Source organism: Leptonychotes weddellii, chromosome 11 (genome assembly GCF_054177405.1).
Source record: "Leptonychotes weddellii isolate Sample4059 chromosome 11, ASM5417740v2, whole genome shotgun sequence".
Taxonomy (NCBI): Eukaryota; Metazoa; Chordata; class Mammalia; order Carnivora; family Phocidae; genus Leptonychotes; species Leptonychotes weddellii.
This window is the reverse complement of record NC_138379.1, coordinates 84518578-84541677: the sequence shown is the minus strand read 5'-3', so window position 1 is coordinate 84541677 and position 23100 is coordinate 84518578. Positions and strand designations below refer to the sequence as shown.

Below are 23100 nucleotides of genomic sequence, written 5' to 3'. Positions count from 1 at the left end.
ACCGGGTGAGAGCTTGTTCTCTGATGAACACACTCGTGATATGCGGAAGCCGTGGAAGAGCAGTCTTCTTCAACAATGACTTCGATTTAAGAATCTAAATTAGGCTTCAGTCACTGATGACTACTTCGACCTTCTAAACGACATGGAACCCTTCAGAGTGCGTATCTAACACAAAGGCTGCCGATCACGGAATGGAATACACTCGAACCTGCAAACCCAACCGACTGAAGGTAAAAAAGCTGGAGGACGTAAGCCTGCGCCTTCCTCCGAAGAGCCACGATCCCAAAATGATGGGTGGAGACCTGAACCAGTAGAGAAGATGCCCAGTTTTTCACAAAGTGTTTCCTAAATGTTCACTAGGCCACCCAACTTTCTAGGACGTCTCCATTTTGAGTTTTACTAAGTATACCAAGGCATTAAGGGAAACATTCTAAAACAGGCTGTGAAGCATGGAAAAAAGAGGAGCCATAATGGGACCACGTGGACCAATACCATTGTAATCTTAAACACTTTTCAAAAGGAGGAAAAACATCTAAAATATTCTCATTCGTTCAAGAGTGAATGTGTTTACAGAAACGGTAGCATTTACTCCTAACTCTACAGCAAGCCAAGGCTAAAACATAAGGACCTTCAAACAAAAGGAAAAAAACCATTTTCTTTAAATCATAAACCAAGTCACATCTATGCATCCTCTGGAGAGAAAATCATAAACTTGTCTTAAGTTTACACTCTCTTCTTGACATTAATTATTAAGAAAAGCTTTTCATCTTGATTATAGCCATTAATAAATTAAAAGTGAATATATTTCTGTAAGTATTTCATTTCATAACCAGGTGCTACACTCAGCCTGTGGGTTTCATATACAAAGAGACTCATTAAAAAACATTCTGCATATGGTATCCATAAGAAAGTAGAAACGAAGAACTTGCAATCTGCAAAGCTCTCTACTTCCAACATTTACCAGAATTTAACATTTTTTCCATGTTTTGTAAAATGGATACATGTTCACTGAAAAAAAAAAAAAAACCAAGCTACACATAAAATTACAAATAAGACTGTAAAGCACATTATGTAAGATGAGACAGAACTGGGAAGCCACACCAGGGCAGCCAGATTTGGGGCTTTTGCTACAATAATGAGGGCTCTCCCAGAACACGTGATTTGCCAAATCCAGGAGAACAGATAAATCTTCGTAAATAGGATATTTGTTACACTTGTGAGAAGACTAAAATTTCTGAAGAAAGCAATTAATAACTTAGTTATCCTGGAAATGGCTAAAGTACCTTATATCTCAGGGGGGTGCGGCTCCTTCAGAAAGGCCAAAGAATCTGCCAGTGGGGGGGGAGGGGGGAAGGGACCTTATTATAGTTCTCTTGTGGGTTTTGGGGTTTGAATTTTTAAAGACAGAAATCAGATGTGCCACATTTTCATTCATCCCAGGGTCAGTCAATGAACATAAGTCTACAGGAAAATCCGGACGGGGGCAGGGTACCTACCTGAAATGCAAAATATATATTCTACCCTATTAGAGGCTGGCTTAAGAATTAAACAGTTCTGTCAGAACACATGCTTATGTAAGCTTGGATTTCCACTTCTATAATTAGAGTTATGTCTAAGTACAATCACTTACCTTTCCTAGAAGGCACTTCAACCACTCCACTATAATAATAATAGCTAACACTTACCCCGTGCTTACTATGTCCTAGGGATGATTCTAATGATTTTATACATATTAACCTAATTCAACAATTCTGTAAGGTAGACACTACTGTCCTATCTTATAAATGAGGATACTGAGGTCCAGAGAGGTTAAATGACTTGCCCAAGGTCACAAAGAAAGGCAGTAGGAGGACCAGGATTGGAACCCCAGGTGGCCTGACTCTGGTGCCAGGTTAACAAGGTGTGGAAGACATGGCTTCTGGATGGCACGAAACTAAGTTGTCTCTTAACCCATGAGGAAGTGGAATGGTTTAATTATAACCACAGCATCCTCCATTTCCAGAGCTTTTGTCCAAAGTTACAGAATTGGAAGGTAAAACAAGTCATGAATCTGACCATCAGTTTTCTGCTCAGCAAAATTTAATAATGCCTACTTCATATAATGTTGGAAGATACCACACAATGCACGTTAAAGTACTCTGTAAACTACAACATTTGTCTGGATTGTGAGTTGCCATTATAATGATGAAACTTTTCATAATGTCATCTTCTTACCTCCATGTTAGACCCCTGGACAGGTCCATTAATTAGATGTGTTCAGAATAAAAACTAAATAAAGAACCAAGTGCCAGAGTAGCTTGAAATTGTCTTCAAGTAGTCCTGATTAAACTAGCCATTGACAATGAAACAACATTCTTGGTAGGGCATTGTGTCAAAAAGCCCATTTAGCTAGCCTAATTTATTCCACTGGAAAAAAACCATGAAAACCTTACAGATACTATTAGAAAGTAAGCTATCATCCATTAAAACTAAAGTTGAATGGGAAAATTTTAAAGAAATGCAATACATTTGTCAAAAAGTCAAGTAATATTTCTTGCCATTCATTAACAATTATAAAGCACTAAAACTTCAAAGCCCTGTACAAATTAGGATGCCCGCCACAGAAGAGAACCCTGAAATATTATATATCACTCAATACCTTTACTAAGTGCCTACTATGTAGAGACTAGAACTGCTTTGATGCAAGGATATTTAAAAAACCACAAAAAACACAACAGTCCCGTGCAAGTGGAGTTAATAATAAAAGGTACCATTTCTAGAGCCCTTAATGTAGGACAGGGATTGTGCAAGTACATTATCTACCAAATCTTAATCCTTGCAATCCAACAATCATATGAATAGGCAATAGGATCCTAATTTTTTTAAAGATTTATTTTTAGAGAGAGACAGAGAGAGAATGGAGGTGGCGGGAGGCAGAGGGAGAGAGAGAATCCTCAGACTCCCCTGCTGAGCGCAGAGCCTGATGCGGGGCTCAATCCCAGGACCCTGAGATCAGACTGGAGCTGAAATCAAGAGTCAGATGCCTAACCGACTGAGCCGCCCAGGCGCCCCAATCCTACTTTTTCAAAAGAGGAAACACAGGCCAAACATGTGCATCGGTCACTTTAGGATCTAAAGGACCCAAACATCAAAATTGGCCTGTCTGCTGTGCAGGCTTCCTTTGCTCACAGCATCCAAAGGGTCTCAAACTTCAACCAGAACAACTCTAACACCAGCGGAGAGGGAATGAATGAATACACTCGGGGCCTTAAGACCTGGCCAGAGTACAGAACACTGCCAACCTTAAAATGTTATGCCCATTTTACATTCTATTCTACACGGTAATATATTTATGGTTTTTATTTTTAAGTTTTTTCTCAAATCTTCCAGCGAAATTGACATACCAAAAATGTGTACCAAGTGTATCCTATGCTAGCTTAAGGGAATGCATGACACCATTCTACCAACATACATATGGCAAGTGAACCAAAGCCCTTTCGGAGCAGCATGACCAACAAGGAGAAATGAGGAGAGTGTGCACTGAACCCCTGTTACTCAGAGAGTAAACTGAGCCTTTCTCAAGGAAGAGAATCTTGAGCCTGATATTTTTTTTTTTTAAAGATTTTATTTATTTATTTGAGAGAGAGAATGAGATAGAGAGAGCATGAGACGGGGGAGGGTCAGAGGGAGAAGCAGACTCCCTGCCGAGCAGGGACCCCCCCCGATGCGGGACTCGATCCTGGGACTCCAGGATCATGACCTGAGCCAAAGGCAGTCGCTTAACCATCTGAGCCACCCAGGCGCCCCGAGCCTGATATTTTAAGCGAGGAATTAGAAATGGCTACAAAAGAGAAAGACGTATTCAAATTGAAAAAAAAAAAAAAAAAACATGACAGATGCTAAGAAATTGAGTAAGCTAAGAAATAGGGTAAGGCTACCCAGCACTGGGGAAGAAGTACGTAGACCTGGCCATAGAAAGGGCAGTGATTACCAAACAAGAAAGCACCTGAAGAACTTGTTAAATGCACATTGCTTGCTGCCCTTCCCCCCACCCCACCAAAAGTCTCCAGTGCCACAGGTCTGGAGTGGGGCCTGAGAATTCGCATTGCTGAGCGTTTTCAGGAGACGCTGATGCTGCTGGCCTGGGCCATGCTGGTTGTGTTTCAGGGGGATCAGAGGAGGGAGAGAGCATGCCCACCTGCAGTGGGCTGGAGGGTCACAAGGAGGAGATGGCAACTGAGTTATGCCCTTATGAATCTGCAGAGATCCTGGCTGAGAAGGAGAGAATTCTGGACGGAATGAGGGCACGAACAGGGCTAATAAAACAAGATCTGCTTTGGCGTGGGTGCCTGGGTGGCTCAGTCGGTTAAGCATCTGCCTTTGGCTCAGGTCACGATCCCCGGGTCCTGGATCACCAGGTTCCCTGCTCAGTGGGAAGTGTGCTTCTCCCTCTGCCCCTCCCCCTGCTTGTTCCCCCTCACTCTCTCTCCCTCAAATAAATAAATAAATAAATAAATAAATAAATAAATAAATAAAATCTTAAAAAATAAAACAAGATTTGGCTTGGCATGCATGGGGTTCACGTACAGGAGCAGGAAGACATTGAGCTAAGCGGATGGTTGTAAATCGGGAGGAGGAAGAGGACGAGGAGCCATGGAGGCACGGTAAGGAGTGAGAGGAGCTGGGTCCAAACCAACTATATAGAAACAGTCAGCAGAAATTGGCTATGCACTCACCAGACGGAGAGGTCAAAAATGATTGTGAGGCTCCAAAGAGGAAGTCTGTCTTCTAGTAGAGGGGAAAGTGAGAATGGTTGGTTATCTGTAAGGGTGAGGAGAAATAGTTTTGGGTCTAAGTTTGTGGTGTCCAAAGGCCATCCTGGTAGTTGTATCCCATGGTTAAGCAGACAGCAGGGCCCACAGAGGGAAAGTAAGTTTAACAATGGAATGTAGATAGGAATTTCAGAGTCCTGGGTCTTTTAAAGAAAGTGAATAAATAAATGGGTTCTCAGAAGGAAAAGCATATATAAGAACTGAGTGCCATCTTAAAAGTCACCACAAGAAGTTGTGTTAACGGTGACAGCTAGACTCACTTGATTTCACAATACATACAAATCTCCAGTCATTATCCTGTACACCTGAATGTAAGGTTATAGGTCAATTTTACCTCAGCGAAGGGTGCTGAGGCTACAGTCATTAGAGAGGACTCTCAAAATGTATATTTAGAAGTTTCTACCACTATATATAGGTATATGAGTGTCTAGTTATTAGCCTATCCAAGGACAAGCTTAGTTTTTAAAAATGAGGAGTAAAATATGGCGTTCTTCAAAATCCCCCAGTTTGCCAATATTGCAATGTTAATTTATTATTCCCTGCTACATTAGTGTCACTCTCTCACCTCTCACCAAGTTCCCCGCATAAGCCATCTGGATGCAAGTCTCTCTTAGCCCATCTGTGTTCTCACATTCACAAATCCTAAACATTCTTTTCTTACCGTATAAGGAACACACTTCTATTGCTATTGCTCTCTTTAAAAATAAAAGGAAAATGACAGACAGCCACCCTAGATTGAGAAGAGAATGTTATACCTTGTTCAAGATACTGATAACACTGTCTGGTAATTAATAGCCTGGATGCAGGGGGAAAAAAAAACACAAAAACTGATTTCACATTTCAGATAACTCTAGGAGATCCACTCGTCACATCTCTTCCAAAGACATTTCCACGAACCAAAAATTTCAAGCAGGAGCAAACTACAAGGAGGACAGGTGCTAAGGTAACTTCCCAGCATAGCGTCGGTTCCAGAGTTGGAGAAGCACTGGTCGGAGCCCTGGGTCAATCCTGGGCCCGTGGAATTATCTCAGGCAAGCTACTTAATTTGACTACGACTCAGTCCGCTTCCTCGTCAGTAATCTGAGGTTTAGAAGTATCTACCTCAGCTGGCAAAAAGACAGACACATCAATGAAACAGAAAGAAGTCCAAAAATAAAACCACCCGCCTAGGGCCAATTGCTTTTTGAGAAAGGTACTAAGGTCATTCCAAAAAGAGAAGATAGTCCTTTCAACAAATGGTTCTAATAAAACAACAGAACATTCATAAGGTCATTCCAAAAAGAGAAGATAGTCCTTTCAACAAACGGTTCTAATAAAACAACAGAACATTCATATGCAACAAAGATAAACCTTATACCTACTACCTTATAAAAAGTTAACTCAGAATGAATCACAGACCTCAATGCCAAATGCAAATCTGTAATATTTTTAGAAGAAAACCGGCCAGAATGATCATAACTTTGAGTCAGGCAGGAATTCCTCAGTTACTTCATCAAAAGTATACTCCGGAAGAGACTGAATTCATCAACTAGCCTTCATAAAAATCAAAAACTCCATGAAACACACTCTGAAGAGAGTGAAAAGTGAAAAGACAAGCTACGGACCGAGAGAAACAATGCAAACCACACATCTGACAAGGGCCTTCCCCCTCCCCCACCCCCCGGACTCTGAGTACTCAACAGTGAAAAGACCCAATTTTGTTTTAAAAGAGACAAAATATTGGAAAACACTTTAGCAAAGAAGATACGGCAAATAAGAACATGAAGCGGTGCTCACGATCACTGGTCATGAGGGACACACAAAATAAAGCCGCTGTGAGAAGGTGCAGGACAGTCTGTGAAGCCTCCTCCAGCCGGAGAAGAAACTCTGAAGACGGGAGAACAAGGCCAGCCACTCCAGACCGCGCACAGAGCTTGATCCGGGGTCTCCTACTGCAGGGGGACGGGGCGGACAGCAGAGCCAGGAGGGACGCTGCCCCTCTCTGCAGCGTTTCTGGTCCAGTGTGAACCTTAGTCCTCAGCTTTTCCAGAGCGAAGGGCATGGGGGTGAGATCACGGGGTAGTTACCCAAAGCGGGGCCTCTATGCGCCAGTCATGTCTACCAGTTACCTAAAGTGGGGCTTTCTGTGCACCACTTTAGGGAAGATGAGAACAAGCCTTCCTGCATTCGGGTCAGGGCACACATTAACCTCCAAGGGGCCTAGGACACATAGCCCCGAGGAAGGTCATTTGGGGCAGGAACAAGGTGGAGGGCCAAAGCTGGGGTCAGTGTCGTCAGCCCTCGTAACACCAATAATGAGATACCACTACATATCCATTAGATACATAGGTATAGACTATACAGATCAAGGATTAAAATTAAACACACACACTAACATATTAAGTGCTCACAAGGATGCAGAGCAAATGGGATTCTTCTGCATTGCAGCAGGGATGAAAAATGGTACAGCCACTCTAGAAATGAGTGTGGCACTTTCTCTTAAGAGTTAAACATGAACATCCTGTATGACCTGCCAATCCTACCTCTAGGCATTATACTCAAGAGAAACGAAAACTTACGTCCACAGAAACATCTCTACACAAATATTTACAGCCACCTTTCTCTGATTGCCCAACACTGGAAACAGCCTAAATGTCCTGGGATAGATGAATGCATAAACTGGCACATCCACACAACAGAATACCACTTAGCAATATAAAGGAATACACCATGCAACAACACTGATGAATTCCAGATGCAATATATTAAAAGAAGCCAGGTTCAAAAGGTTGCAGCCAGTATGATTCCATCTGTGACATGCTAGAAAAGACACAAAAGCAGGGGAATGGAGAACAGACTGGTGGCTACTTGTTTCAGCGCCTCACGAGTTAATAGTTAGTTGGACTAAAGCACATTCTCTAAGTTCATACTGAAGGGCTCAGATGAATAAATGTAACGCTAAAGGAAGTAGACTTTCTACCCTCTTTAGAAAAGATGCAGATATAAATCATGATAAATCACAGAACTCAAAGTATCAATTCAAAAGATGTCAAAGGATATTTTTAAATCTTTTTCCTTCACTCTAGCCTTGGCAAATTTACTAAACCCTGTGCATAAAGAACAAAATAAAAGCAAGGCATACGATTTTTTTTTTTAACAGGCAAGCCTTCTGGATGTAAAATGTGAATTTTTCCTCTCTCTCTTTTTTTAAGTAATCCCCACACCCAACATGGGGCTCAAACTCATGACCCCGAGGATCAAGAGTTTGCATGTTCTACCAACATAGCCAGCCAGGTGCTCCTGTAAAATGTGAACTTTTAATAACAAATTCTTTATATTTTCACTTTGTGTCACTGCAAAATTTCAGACTCACATTCAAAATGGAAGTTTTATTTTACAAATTATTTAGTTAAATTCCATACATCTCCCATAAAATCAAATTAAACTATATATTTTTTAAGATTTATTTATTTATGAGAGAGCACGCATGCGGGCACACACACACAGGGGGAGGGGCGGCAGGAGAGAATCCCAAGCAGACTCCCTGCTGAGCACAGGGGGGGGGGGGGGCCTGGGGCCCCATCCCACCAGCCGTGAGATCAGGACCTGAGCTGAAACCAAGAGTCAGTCGCTTAACCGACTGAGCCACCCAAGCCCCTAATCCATAAAAATATTTTTAAGAGCAGAGGAAAGGTTTGGCTGCAAAAGGTGAGCATGAGAGGGTCTGGGCAAGTGAGGGAACAGTACACTGACCGAACCAGACAGTCATATGCCATGGAGTAGTAACCCACTCTGGGCATTTGTCAAAAGTTACAGAACTGTACCCTCAAAAGAGTAAATTTTAGTTTATGTAAATCTAACAACAAATTCCTAAAAGCATCAGTTAAACAAATTTTCACTAGAAACAGTACCTACTTCACAGAATAGTTGCGCGAACTCAATGAGATGATGGATTTAATGTGCTCAGAGTAAGCACTCGGTACATTTTAAAATTATTATGGTATTACCACGGTCTCGGCGTTTCATATGCAATTCACATTCAAATCAAATCAATTCATTTATCAAGGATCAATCTTGCCCTGGCACAGAGCTGCCTTCTACAGTAAATAAAGACATATATTTATGTCAGCTCTCTCAAGAGTCTCAATAAGGTAACTTATGCTCTGGTCATATCATCTAAAAACGAAGGTTAAAATTCAGTTAATATTACTCAGGAACAAAGTCAACACTAAATTATTAATAATAAAAGATGACCAAGGCCAGATAAGTTCCATGTGGGTTTTAAGTATACTAGGTGCTTTTTTTGCCTCGCTTTTTCTGAGGCAGAACCACCTACCTCACCTTCGAGGCTCAGACCCAGAGCCTGAGGCCAACATTACAATGGGTTTGAATTCTCTAGGCACGCATCATTGGATGGCAGCCGTAGGGGGGCCAGGAGCCGGCTGGGTGACAGGAGAAAGCGCCCAGGGGAATTAAACACTTGGTATGCATGATCGACACAGAGAAAATGCAGACTTTATTAGCACCACTGAATACTCAGACTACTCAACATTTACACGATAAAAGAGTCAGGACGATAAAGATTTCCTGGTTCAAAACTCTCCTGGAAGAAAGAGGGCTTAGAAATCAACAATTACACATCTCATACTGAGGTAGCTTAATTTGGGCATCTTGCTATGCTGGTGAACCACGGGATAGACACTGTAACTAAAAGTTAACACACCCACTTCTACAGAAAATGATAGACAACACTCCAAAAATAAATATAACATCCAAGCCCTTTGGCAATCTTACTGATTACAATCCGCCATCATTTCTATCAGTGATTTTCAAATGGTGGGTCTTAACATAAATGTAATAGGTCCCGCCCTGCATTTGTTTAAATGAAACAGACTAGAAATGAAAGGACAGAACAGAGTAGGGTACAGTAGGGTGGGTTTGGATACAAAAATGATGGACAGGATACAGTGGATGGGTTTGGATTGATAGAAAAGGGAAAGGAAAGAAATATGAAAGCATACGGCAAAAAAAATAATAAAGACACACTGAACATACTAATTGTGCATATGGTTGCATGAGTCATGGTCAAAACAATTTTTGAAAAACATTGACTTAAATCTTAACCCATGCAACCTCTTATCTAAAACCACTTTAAAAGCATGTTTTCATGCTGTTCCCAAGGACAAGAATCCAATGCTTATTTCCAAGAAAAGGAATTCCCTATCCAGCTTTGTGTAACCAAGGCAGGAGAGAAAATCAAAAATAAAAGCCTGTTTTCTGAATTTGTATTAAGTCACCAGATGCATAAAGTATATCCACAACGTCAGTCCTGTGACCTAAGATCTACCTCACTTTATAGCTTTCTTCTCTGTATTGAAACAGTCAGCCTCACGGCAAGGGTCTGAAATAGTGACTCTTTTCTGCTTCACTCTGTGCTAACAAACTATGCTATACACTGAGAATGGCCATCAAGAGCTGCCCTGTGTACGCGGTCTTCCTAATCCTATTTGCATTGATGACTCCTCTCGAAAAAGACAAACTGTACCTCTGGGAAGCCTCTTCTCCAAAGTGCTAGCTATGGCAGTTGGTTGCGGGAGAGGAAGACGCTGCCCCCCCCAAAGCACCTTCCCTCCCCCACACCCCACCCCCGCCACGCGCACACACCTCCCCACCTATACATTCAGCACAACAGAGTCAAGATCTAGCAAATCACAACCAGATGAAATCCTCAAGACCACAAATTCCATTCCTAAACTCCCTGGTATGTAGGGTTTATATAATGTTTAAAATAAATCCAGTATTTGGGCCACCAAAATTTCTTTTAACAAAAAGCAAAAAAATCCATCAAACCATAATTGGTAGCAACTAAGTGACGGAAATAAACAGGTTACCTTGCAAGTGATAATCTAAAGAAAAAGGTATACTGGAAAACAAAACGTGGGCGAACAAAACAACAGGTAGGTATCTAGGAAAGAGTTAAACACCTGTCAGCATAAAGGGTGTAAGAGACATAAATATAAACACTTCTTCAAAGTCCAAGGTATCCAGACAAAAACAAACAGCAAATAGTTTCTACAAAGGCTAATGTATATGCATGCAACACCCATTTCTTTCTTTTCTTTTTCTTTTTTAAGATATTATATTTAAGGGGTACCTTGGGGACTCGGTTGGGGGGCTGCCTTCAGCTGGGGTCAGGATCCTGGGCTCTGTGGGAAGCCTGCTTCTCCCTCCCCCTCTGCCTGCAGCTCCCCCTGCTTGTGTGCGCTCCCTCCCACGTGCTCTCTCTCTCTCTCTCTCTGTCAAATGCATGACTAAAATCTTAAAAAAAAAAAAAAGGATTTTATTTTTAAGTAATCTCTACACCCAACAGGGGGCTTGAACTCGCAACCCCGAGATTGAGAGTTGCATGCTCTACCAACTGAGCCAGCTGGGTGCCCCAATGTTTCTTTTTTTTTTAATGCACCATCCATTACAACCAATTTTTTTAGACCTTTTAAATGGCAGGCTTTGTATCTTTTCTTTTTCTCTAATTACAAAGGTAACCTATGCTCATTATGGAAATTTCAAACAATGTACAAATATAACTTAGAAAGTAAAAGTCCTTCATAATCCCCCTCTCCAGGGATAACCATTGTTAATAGCTTTGTTTACTCTTCAAATTTGGAATGAATATACTAATTAGATTGTGTGCATTACAGATTTCTTATACATAAAGTAGAACGTTTTTAAGAAAAATAGAATCATTCTACATATATAGTATTCTGCAAGTTGCGTTTCTTCAACCTCCTGATATATATCTTGAAAATCTTCTCCTGTCAGTAGACCTAGATCTACATCACTCTTTTTAATGGCTACAAAGTATTCTATTATATGGACAGATCATAATTTATGTCACCAGTCTCTCAGAGATAGACATTTGGGTTGCTTCCAACTTTTTGCTACTAAAAAAATGCAGCAGTTACATCCTTCTGTATATATATTTAAAGTATTTCCGTAAGCTGAATTCACCGTGAAACAGGTTTTTGTTCGGGGTCATAGAATATGCTAAACTTTTTTTTTTTTTCAATTATCCACTTAACTTTAATTCATACTACCAAAAATCTTCAAGGTAGCAATTGCTGTAATTGCTTAATTATTTTGATTTTCATCTTTAATATTTTTTGAAAATAATTTACTCTACTCAAAATTAATTGCATAGGTATTAAATCAGAAGGTATGTTTTAACATATTCCTGACTGCTTATTAGAAAATAATGCATTGTCCACACTCTACATAAAAAGTCAGTTTAAGAAATTTCATGTATCCCAAAAATCATTCAAAAACTCTTAAACCCCACATTAGAACCTGGAAATTCTTCTTTGACTTAAATAGATTCACTGTAATCAGTTTTCTGTTTGTCTTCCAAAAGAGGGGAAAAAAATGCAAGGATCCCCATCACACTTGCAGCTTCAAAATCCTACCCAAAAAACCTACCAAATTGTCACTCCTAAACGAGTACATGAGAAACTCAAATACAAAAAGTCATGACATTCAGAGTCTGATTTCCAGTAAATCACCCAGGACGCATTTCATGGCAAACAAAATACTTGCTGAGAAATATAGTTACCGGGGCAACCATAACTGACCTTTTATGTTTTATTTATCAATAGTATTGCTGAATTACTCTCATTCTTGGAAACAAAGGAGAAAAATGTATTATAAACAATGATAATTAATTAAGGGTCCCCTGTTCCACAGTAAATCACTCCTGCCAAATCTGTGTTTATCCAACAGACGTGCTGTTATCTGCTTCTTAGTTCTTGTCTAGGCTAAGGATGGAGATGGCAGATCCCAAGAAGTCATTCACAGGTTACTGATATTAAACCTGATACTCTACATGGAAAGAATGGGAGAGTCAGTTCTCAACAGACATTGGGACACATATGGGAATTCTGTGCTACTGTCTCACAACACAAGTCTAAATACCTCGGGTCATACCACAAGTCACTTGGTAAGTACTTGCTCGCAAAATAGGGAATAAATGAACCTTAAAATGAACAGATGCATGAATGAATAAGTCCACCTATCTTTCAAATTAGTTTATAAGGTAGAAATTCCAAACATTTCACCATTTAAGATCTACCTTTTTATGAGTCCCAAATATTCTCATCTAATCAATTATCTCCATTTAGAAAAACATACTTTTTGTTTTAGCATCCTAGCATATGGTCATACCTGCTTGAACCTGACGAGAGAGAAGGGGAAAACAGTTGGAAGAGAAAGAAAATCATATAGAATTCCTGGTGTCCAAAATAGGACATTAAGAGCATTTATAATGAATTGGATTTATTCATAATCCTTATCAAGGAGGCAGCAGGGTACAGAAAAGAGAGCCCTGGGCTGCAAGTCAGAGGCCTGGAGCTGGGTCCCAGCCTTGGATTTAATGAGTAAGTCCCTTCAATTTTCTGAGTCTCAGTGCCCTCATTTACAAGATAAGGAGGTTAGTCTGTGTGACCTCCCAAGGCCCTCTAGCTCTAAATGTCCGTGACACACTGACCTGCCTTCCCTCTAAGAGGGAAAAAGATATCAAGGACACCTCAGTAGGGAAGCATCTATCTGGGAAAGGGGAGCACTCAGTCCACTGCCCAAGTGAAGCCAATGGGCAGCCAAGGGGACTGCGATCACTACAGCTCATGACCCGAGGTATTTAGACTCCTCCATGTCTCCATCCACCCTCAGCAGTCACAACCTGGGCCCCAGCTTTCCCAAGGAGATGCTCCCACGTACAATCTAACTTTCACCCATCCTTGTTCTCAAGGCCCTCTGCATTCCCTCCATCGCAGGAGAAAACATGGTCTCTTCTCCCTCCTCCTGGCCTTCATCATGGTGCTTGCTTCCTCAAGCAGATCAACTCTCAATTTTTATCTTTTCTCTCCCTTGGCACTATCTCCTCTGCTTTTTTTAAAGATTTTATTTACTTATTTGAGAGAGAGAGAGCACAAGCAGGGGGAGCAGCAGAGGGAGAGGGAGAAGCAGGCCCCCCACTGAGCAGGGAGCTCGACTTGGGGCTCGATCCCAGGACCCTGAGATCATGACCTGAGACGAAGGCAGACACTCAAGCGACTGAGCCACCCAGGCGCCCCATTACCTCCTATTTTTTTATACATGTACATATTTTCAAGTCTATTTTAAATACATATTTTTTAATCTCCCTCAATCCTATATCTCCCATTTCCACTTCTTTCTCCCTTGCCCTACCTTCACCAGCTAAGTCTCTTAAAACGCTTGTCTAGACTCCCGCCTCCCACTCTGCACTCCCCGTTCAGGCCACCCACCGCCATCTGGTTTCCACTCACCACTGCGCTGAGCTCCCCTGTAAACGCCTAAATGCTAGGTCCCCGAATGGCCGTCTTTATCTAATCTTACCTCCCTCTAGCATTTGACAGTGCTTCTCCCCCACCCTTTCTTAGAACTCTCTTCTCTCTTGGATGCTAAGACACAGCCTTCCTGGTTTTCCTCAAAAGCTGACAGTTCCTTCTTGGTTCCTTTCACCAGTGCATCTTCTGCCTTTCCTTTAAGGGTTGACATTCCCTGAAGTTCTGTCCTTAGCCCCTCTCCTCCCTGTACCTAGTGTGTATACATTCTTCTTAGGTGAGCCTGTCCATGGCCAAGGCTCCAAATGAGTGCTGTCGAACGCAGCTAGACATCTCCACGCAGGTACACCACAGACCTCGCCAACACTGAGGGCCCTGGCCCTAATCCCAGCACTACCTGGGATCCTAAACTCCCTGGCTTGGTTAGTGGACTTATCACCACTTAGATGACCCAGCCAAACGTGATCATTAACCTAGGCTCCTCCTTCTCTTCTCAATCCCACATTCAGTCATGAAATCCTATCCGCATAAATATATCTTGAGGGCGCCTAGGTGGCTCAGTCGTTAAGCGTCTACCTTCGGCTCAGGTCATGATCTCAGGGTCCTGGGATCGAGCCCCACATCGGGCTCTCTGCTCCGCAGGAAGCCTGCTTCCCCCTCTCCCACTTCCCCCGCTTGTGTTCCCTCTCTCGCTATGGGTCTCTCTCTGTCAAATAAATAAAATCTTAAAATAAATAAATAAATAAATAAATAAATAAACCTTGAAACCAACTTCCTCCCAAACTGCTTAGCAAATCCCTGAGTTGAGTCCCCAGTAACCTCAGCTTCTTCCATGGCTTCTCCCCAACCTTTTCCTATCTCTAACCCTCCCTGCCCAGTACATTCCACACTGATCTCATCCTCACCACCCCACTCCCTCCACCCACTCTAGGCAACTCATCCTGGGATAAAGCCCAAACTCCTCATTACCAAGTTGGTCCTCCTTAACTGACTCCCACCTGCCTTCTCCACCTTCACTTTTTGCTGCTACCTCAAAGGCTTTTTCCCCCAGGCCATGCCAAACTATTTGCAGTTCCCAGAATTCCCCATGCTTTTTATGCTTCTGTATCTGTCCACATATTATCTCTCTACCTGGAAAAACTAATACCATCTACAGGGCTATCTTGTACCTACCTTTCAAGGTTCATCTCAAGGGCCCCTCTGAAAGTCTTTCCTGACTCCAAGTCTGCATATTGAATTAGGCACTCCTCTTCTCTGCTTCTGCCGCGCTCCTAAACTATGTTATTGTTCTTAGCATACAGCATTGTTATCTTTACTGTATTTGTACTGTTTTTACTGAACATATAGTCAGTGATACACACACATGTACACACAGATATTCATGCAGCATTTACTCAAAAAGCATTTAAAAACCAAGGACAAAATTTATAGTCATATTAATTTTAATCTTGGATAAATACACCGTGAAGCTTCTCTATATTCACTTTGGCACACAGAGTCTTCTTGAGTTGAGTCACAGAACAATTCCATTTGTCACTGGAAGTAGAGGTGGATGGCCTTATGACTTTGGTCTCTCTTATTATTAAGAAACATTTGCTGTGCACTAGACACCACAGACTCTCCTAAAGAGTTAGCTCTTTCAAGGAGCTTACAGTCCCACAGAACCTACTGAATCTATTTCAAGAAAAAGTTTGTAGTGAGGTTTTGGTATAGAGGCATTTCTGTGCATCAGTTTTCTTTAAAAATGTAGTAAAACAAATAGGACGACACATGAAAATTGTGCTTTCGAATGGAATGGTCATTCCTTATGTTAAGTTTTGAAAGTTAACTCCAATGTCCTTCTGCTACCTCTCAGTTTTGTCAGTTATTAAGCTTCAAATCGCTGTCTTTGGGCAAGCAGTGAACATGCAATAATTATTTCGTATTTTTCTTTCTCCTTCTCTATCATCTTTAAATCCACAATATCTCAATCCAACTGATGTCAGTAAATCCAGTCTGTCCCAACTTTTCTCTAAAACTCTTAAAACTATTTGAATGAGATGCTGAGCAGCTGTCAGTTATGGATTTGAAAATAAAAAAGAGCCTGAAAATTGTACGTTCAGTATAAAAAGATTAGGTGAAGCAATTCAGAATGTTTAAGAACTTTAAATCAAGTTAAAAGCAGTTACTATGGCCAGACCTCATGAAGCTCCGCTTAAGAGTCGCATTAACCTAGCAGTCAAAACTATTTAAAATGAATAATGTTTTTTTCACATTTCACTCACTTTCAGTATCCACCAAAAAAAAAAAAAAAAAGGTAACAATGTGAATTGGCATACAGCAACACGGTCACGTAGGAGTGACCTTCAAGATTTAGCGTCCTAAGGACAAAGCGAGAGCTATTAATCTGTGGACTGGATGAACTCTAGCCCTCTGAGGCCAAAAGGGGTAATTCCTCAAATAAAGAAAAGGACACTTAGGATATTCCAGAAGCTTTCCAACATGAAAACCAAGAGAAAAGTCGAGAAAAATGCACAATCCGGATACCCACAGTAGCTGAGCCCAAGATACAAGATGAATCTACTGAATGTGGGATGAATGTCAAAGTCTTAAACCAAGGCCTCTTCCAACCCCCTCTCTCTCCAGCTCATGCTATGGAATGAACATGAGAATTTGGCTTCTGAATTTTAAGTGTGGAGCTCTGCTGTCCACTATGGTAACCACTAGCCGTATGAGGCTGTTTAAAGTTTAAATTCATTAAAATGAAACAGGATTGAGAAGTCAGCTCTTCAGCTGCAGTCGCCACATTTCAGTGCTCAACAGTCACAGGGGGCACGTGCTACACTGGGCATCACAGATCGAGACTATTTCCACCATCGAGAAGTTCTATCGAACAGCGCTGGAGAGGCATGGCTGGAGAAAAGATGCTTGAGATGCTAGACACACCAGCTTTAGTTTCAGAGCTCCCCGGCTAACCTGAGCTACGTTCTGATCACTCTACCTGTAGAAGAGGCATCTCCTCGAGGTGATATACAAAACTTCCACCAGGATGTACCTTTCACTTGGAAGAGGAGATCAGGGACACAGACCACAACTCAGCAGGTTGCCATATTAGGCCTGAGCCACGCTCTCAAATCAAAATGCTCCCACACATCAATTTAATTGGTGACCCCCTGCTGGCTAATATGTGCTATGGAACCACGCACGGTCTTTCTGGACTTCACACAGCATGCTGAAAACGAGGGTGGCAAACATTAATCTACCTAAAGAAAAGGAGCTGCCGTGAAGCTGACCTAGATTCTCCCTGCCATCCCGGAAGTGCTCCCTGTGCTACACTAGGATTTGTTTTTGTTGCCTGGTGCTGGTTGTTAAAGAAGCACACTTCCAGAAAAACAGCAGTCATCTATCTTCCCTCCATGCTTACGCCTGCCAAAGCTGTTGCTCATTACATGAAACGCAAGGACAGTTGTGAAGTTCATTAATTTGCTCTTTATTCAACACCACAACCTCAAGAATCTTAATTAAACATTTTAAGTAATACGGACAGGCTGAACAGGCTCTCGACAGCTCCCTATACCATGGTTCAAGGCACAGCTTGCTGGACTGGGGTACGACACTGAGAACTGATCTCACTGTGGCACATTCTAGTCCAAAACATGGAAACTCGATCCAGTGTGGCCACATCCTAGCTGTGCGACTGGGCTAAGTTATTACCTGTCTAATTTCATTCTTCTAGAACCTCCTCCCCAGAGTTCATTCACTTCCAAGATGACCCTCCCCCTCTCCCCTTCATGACTCTTCAACCATTTAGGTAACAGATTTCCATCCCACATCAACCCTGCCTATCTGACACCTACAACACTATTCTCCTGTCATCTGACTCATCCTTCCTGCCTCACACACTGCCTTATCCTGTCCCCCCAAAACACACCTTCATTAAGATTCTACCTGGACCATATGCTCACCTCTAGCACCTAACTCACTGTAGGACACACATCGGCACCAAAATATGTGTTTATCACCTAGGTAAGTGAATCAATGCATAATGTATACCTTCAACTATCAATCCTTTACAGATGACTTTCAAATCTGCATCTCTAGCTCTGCTCTCCACTTCTCTTCTAAACCCTAGGACCACATTTCACACTACCTTCCAAGTATTTCCTCCATGTTCTTATAGTAGCTCAAGTTTAACAATATCCCAAAACCAAGCTCATTGTCTTCCCTTATTAAACCCATCGTTCGATTGTTTTATTTCTGTTCATTGGAAGAGCTGTTCTCTTAAGCTACACAAGTTCAAAAATCGAAGCACACCTTCACTTCTAGTCTTTATTTGCTCTCAATCCCCATTTCCGGTCAGCCATCGAATCCCCTCAATTCTACCTCCATTCTTCCTCCACTGCCACTCTCGTTTCTAATCTAAGCACAAGCTATTGCCAGATTCACATTCCTAAAGCACCAATCTAATGTTACCTCACTGCTCAAAAATCCCTTCAATAGTTCCCAATGACCTCCTGAATTAAATCTAAATTTGGCATTCCAAGATTTTCCACAATCTGGCACCAGCTATCTTTCCCTAAATCTCAACTAACACTCCGTCTTAGCTTTCCTATCTGTAAACCTTGATTCATGTGGTTCTTCCTCAACCTGAAATATCCTTTCTTCTCACCTCTTTCTTCCCCCTGTTTTCAAGACTTGGTTTAAATGTAGAGCCTTCTGCACTCTAACTCCCTGCCTGCTCCCTCCCCTATGTCCCCGGATGGAAAGACAGAGAGGCCAGTGATCTGTAATCTCAACTCCTTATCCAGTTCTTTGCTGTGCCCACCTTCACACCTTCAGGAGCCCCACAGAAAATATAAAGAGAGGAAAGACAAGACAAAGGAGCATCCCTTGTGACTGCCCACGGCTTGCTCTCAGTAAACTGGGTGTCATTCTCTCCAGCCTTGTTTTGAACCTGAAGGATTCATTCTGTTTAGGCCAGTGGTTTTCACATCTTTTTCAAAAAGCACTTACTTCAAAGAGAATCCTTCGGCGATCCAATATATAAATGTGGAGTTTCTCTTGCTGAAATGATTAAGAGTGCTTTGGGAACTAGCACCAGGTAAATGTTATAAAATGAATTAACTCTGATCAGTTATCCCATTATAAGTAGATTATATATTCACTTTTTTTTTTAAGTCTATCATTTCCTGGCTCCTTTAGTTCATGAAAGGTTCAGGTCATAATCTTCAAGGTGATGACTTCATTTTAAAAAATCCTAAAACCTTGAAAAATGTTCTATTAAAGCATAACTCTGTACGTACTCACCTTATGAAACAAGGATAAAAAGATGTAATCATAGATAAATTAATATGAAAATGGGAGATCAGTTTTGGTTAAAAAAAAAAGGTGAAGGGAAGTTCTACTACTACTTTAGCTTGAAAGACTAACTTTCTAGACCTGATTCATGCTACAGCATGAATGGAATATAATGCTTGAGGAATAACATTTCAAGAGGAAAAGAAAACTGAACGGGGTGGTTATTTAAAGAATCATCAACTTGTTTTCATGCAAATGACCGGAATAATGAAATAAGCAATCCTGCCAACAGGACCTAGAAGCAATTGCTTTTAAATAGGATGCTTAAAGCATTACCACCTAATTCTAGAAGGAATTGATTAACTAATCTCTCTTCTTTTTCATGAGTAATACCAATCATCTACTATACATTAACGCACTCACAAAATTTGTATTTCAAAGATATAATTTTTCTTGAATATTGTTATCAAATCATTTACTTGACAGTAGGTCATGCTGATAAAGATATATTTACCAAGATTTTTATGGTGAAAAGGAAGGGATTAATGACCGCAACTTGAGGGATTCCTGAGAAGACAGTGCCTGAAAAAATGTCTACCCAGAAAGGGGGGAAAAATGGCACACGGTAGAAATCAAGGCAGATACGTGATTCCACTCAAAACCTCAACTAATTGCAATAATCCACCCACCATGCCTCAGAAAAGCAAGCTATGTAACCTAAGACAATACAGAGCTATACAGCTACAAGGAAAGCATCAATAAAATGCTATGATTCTCCATAATTCAAAGCATTTAAAGCACCAAACACAGACTAGGCTGGATGCACGCCTTAGGCAGGGAGAAGAGAAGTCTAAATGGATGGATGTGAATATGAAGGAACACTGTAGAAATAGGCCATAAAAAACAAGTTATGATAGGTCCTCCTCCCCCTCCCAATACTGTCAGGGAGTGAGAGTTATTGAACAGGCATTGCTTATGACAGTGAGAAAAAAAGGCTGGCCACCCCCTCCCCCTAAAAACGCCTTCACAAGGTCACAGATATATCAGTGTCATAAATGCATTTAAAAAATATTACAGCAATAAACTCCAGTTAGAGTGGGTTCCACCTCTATGTTCACAGGAAAGAACAAACTCCAAACTTCTCCTAAATTGAAAGGTGATGTTAGCAAACTCTCTTCTCCCTCAGCCTGCATATGAGATCTCTCCCATCTTCCCTGTCAGACCCACAGGAAACCTGACTGTTGAAAACTAGATCCGCTGTAGGCAAATAAGCTTAATTTTGCCACTCTTTAGCACCAACTACAGACTCTCACAAACAGTGGAAGCATCTTCAAAAGACAGACTGCCTTACCCATCTCATTTTTTTTAAGCATGGCAACAAGCCATTTCTCATGTTTGATCTGACTACCAAGATCTATTTTTTCATCCTGTAGCCACTGACTCCATATATATCTTTATTACTGTACAAGAAAAACTGTTACCCTGAAGTTTAAATTTCTCTAAGTTCACCATGCCTCTCCTGAGAATATATCTCTGTTTTAAGACAAGACTCTCAGGAAAACGGAGGTGAGGAGGGGCACATGGCCTCATAGAGAAGTTTCTTGGTTTGTTGCCTCAACTATAAAGTGCCAACACGACATGACAATGACTCAAAGTCCAGCCATCCCTGGACTGCAAAGTGATTAAATAAATGGAAAGAGGTTCTCTTCTCTGGGCTGGTAATCTAAAACTCTCCAACAATTGCCCAATAACCAAGTATGAACAAACACACTAGACGTCAGTCCTTCAGACTGTGAAAAAGTCAAGCACATTGATAGCTCTCCACCTATTATGAGAGAACAAACAACTTCTATTAAGAATTCTCATTCTATGGGTGCCTGGGTGGCTCAGTCGTTAAGCATCTGCCTTTGGCTCAGGTCATGATCCCAGGGTCCTGGGACTGAGCCCCGCATCGGGCTCCCTGCTCAGCCGGAAGCCTGCTTCTCCCTCTCCCACTCCCCCTGCTTGTGTTCCCCTCTCTCTGTGTCTCTCTCTGTCAAATAAATAAATAAAATCTTAAAAAAAGAATTCTCATTCTAAAAGCTGATAATAAGACAACCCATAAGCGGAATTCAAAAACACAAAGGCCTCGTGCAAATCAAATACCCCAACCACCAGTATTCATAACAAAGGAGAAAAGATAGACTGTATACATATTGGAAATCAGATGGTATAAGAAGAGTAAGTGAGCACAAACTTTTGGCCAAAGAGTGGAACGTTTCTGTTGGTGGAAAAAACTGGACAAATATAAAATGCACGGGTATATAGGAAGAACTTGGGGCAATTCTGAGAAGCATGTTTAACAGGAAGGAAAAAGCTAAGTCAGATAAAGCCCTTTAGGGAAGTACGGAAGAAAGGCACAAAGAAAAGACACCTAACCGGGGCACCTGGATGGCGCAGTTGCTTAAGCGTCCAACTCTTGGTTTCGGCTCAGGTCATGATCTCAGGGTCCTGGGACTGAGCCCCGCATCGGGCTCCACGTGGAGTCTGCTTGAGATTCTCTCTCTCCCTCTGCCTCTGCCCCTCCCGCTCGTGCTCTCTCTCTCTCTCTCAAATAAGTAAATAAAAAAAAAAAAACGCCTAACCAATCTGAAAGGTAACAGTAAGTTTCCTTGAGGAATCCGTGCTCAAAGTGGATCCCAAAAGTCATGTTAGAATCGGCCATATCAGACATATTGAGGAAAGGGGAACATATAAAAAAACAGAAAGGCCTGAGAGAGCATGGCATATCCAAGAGACATTTACTTTGGTAAAGCAAAGAACACGGTGGGTAGCACCTACAGCCAGTCCTAAGGAAAAGAACATGGTGTGTGTGTCTGGCAGGAAATGAGCTGGAGTTAAGAAGACAGAAGGTGATGGAGGGCACTGAAGGAGCGTCAGCTTTGTCCTCAAGGTGCCAAGAAGACAATTAAAGACTGTAAGCATGAAATCGAATGTATATTTTACAAAAACCAGTGTTAGGGATGCATTACAAGGGACAAGATTAGAGGTAAATGGACCAAGTAAGGGGCACTTCTATCAGTGTGAAACTACTTTTCTCATCTGTAAAACGAGGATAAGGGTAAACTAAGGCAGGGGCGGTGAAACAGAGTGAATGCAAGAGATAAGCAAGACTTAGTAACTAACAGAGAGGTGAAGGATGAGGAAGTACTCTAATGTCTCCCAGATTGATCAAATGCATGGGGTAGATGGTGGTACCCTTCCTCAGGATAGGAAACACAGGACAGAGGGAAGTTTGGGGAGGAAAGATGCTAGGCTCAATTTCAGACATCTTGAATTTTTGAAAAATATAGTTAAATGTTTAGAAGTACAAGTACTGAAGAAAGACCTGGTTCTGCCACTTATTACTTATGCCTCTTGGACAAGGGGCCTATCATCTTTTCCACTCCCTCATCTGTAAAATGCAGTAAGAGAGGTCACTACTCACAGGGTGATAATGGGGATTAAATGAGATCATGAATGAAAACAATAAAGCAATGATAGTTGCCGTTTGTCATTAATATTTTTTGAGCTAATTGTGGAACCCCTAGACTGAGATATCCAGTAGGCGGTTTTTAGAACATGATCTGACATTTAGATGCCAAAAGGCTGTGTACTTTACAGTAAGTAAATACACCACAACTGGGGGGGGGGGGGGGGGG

At 41.5% G+C, this 23100-nt stretch overlaps 1 protein-coding gene across 3 annotated transcripts in view; it reads right to left on the bottom strand.

Moving 5' to 3' along the window:
* Positions 1 to 23100, bottom strand: part of CADM1 (cell adhesion molecule 1) — a 293742-nt gene that overhangs the window by 258135 nt on the left and 12507 nt on the right. The window lies entirely within an intron of this gene.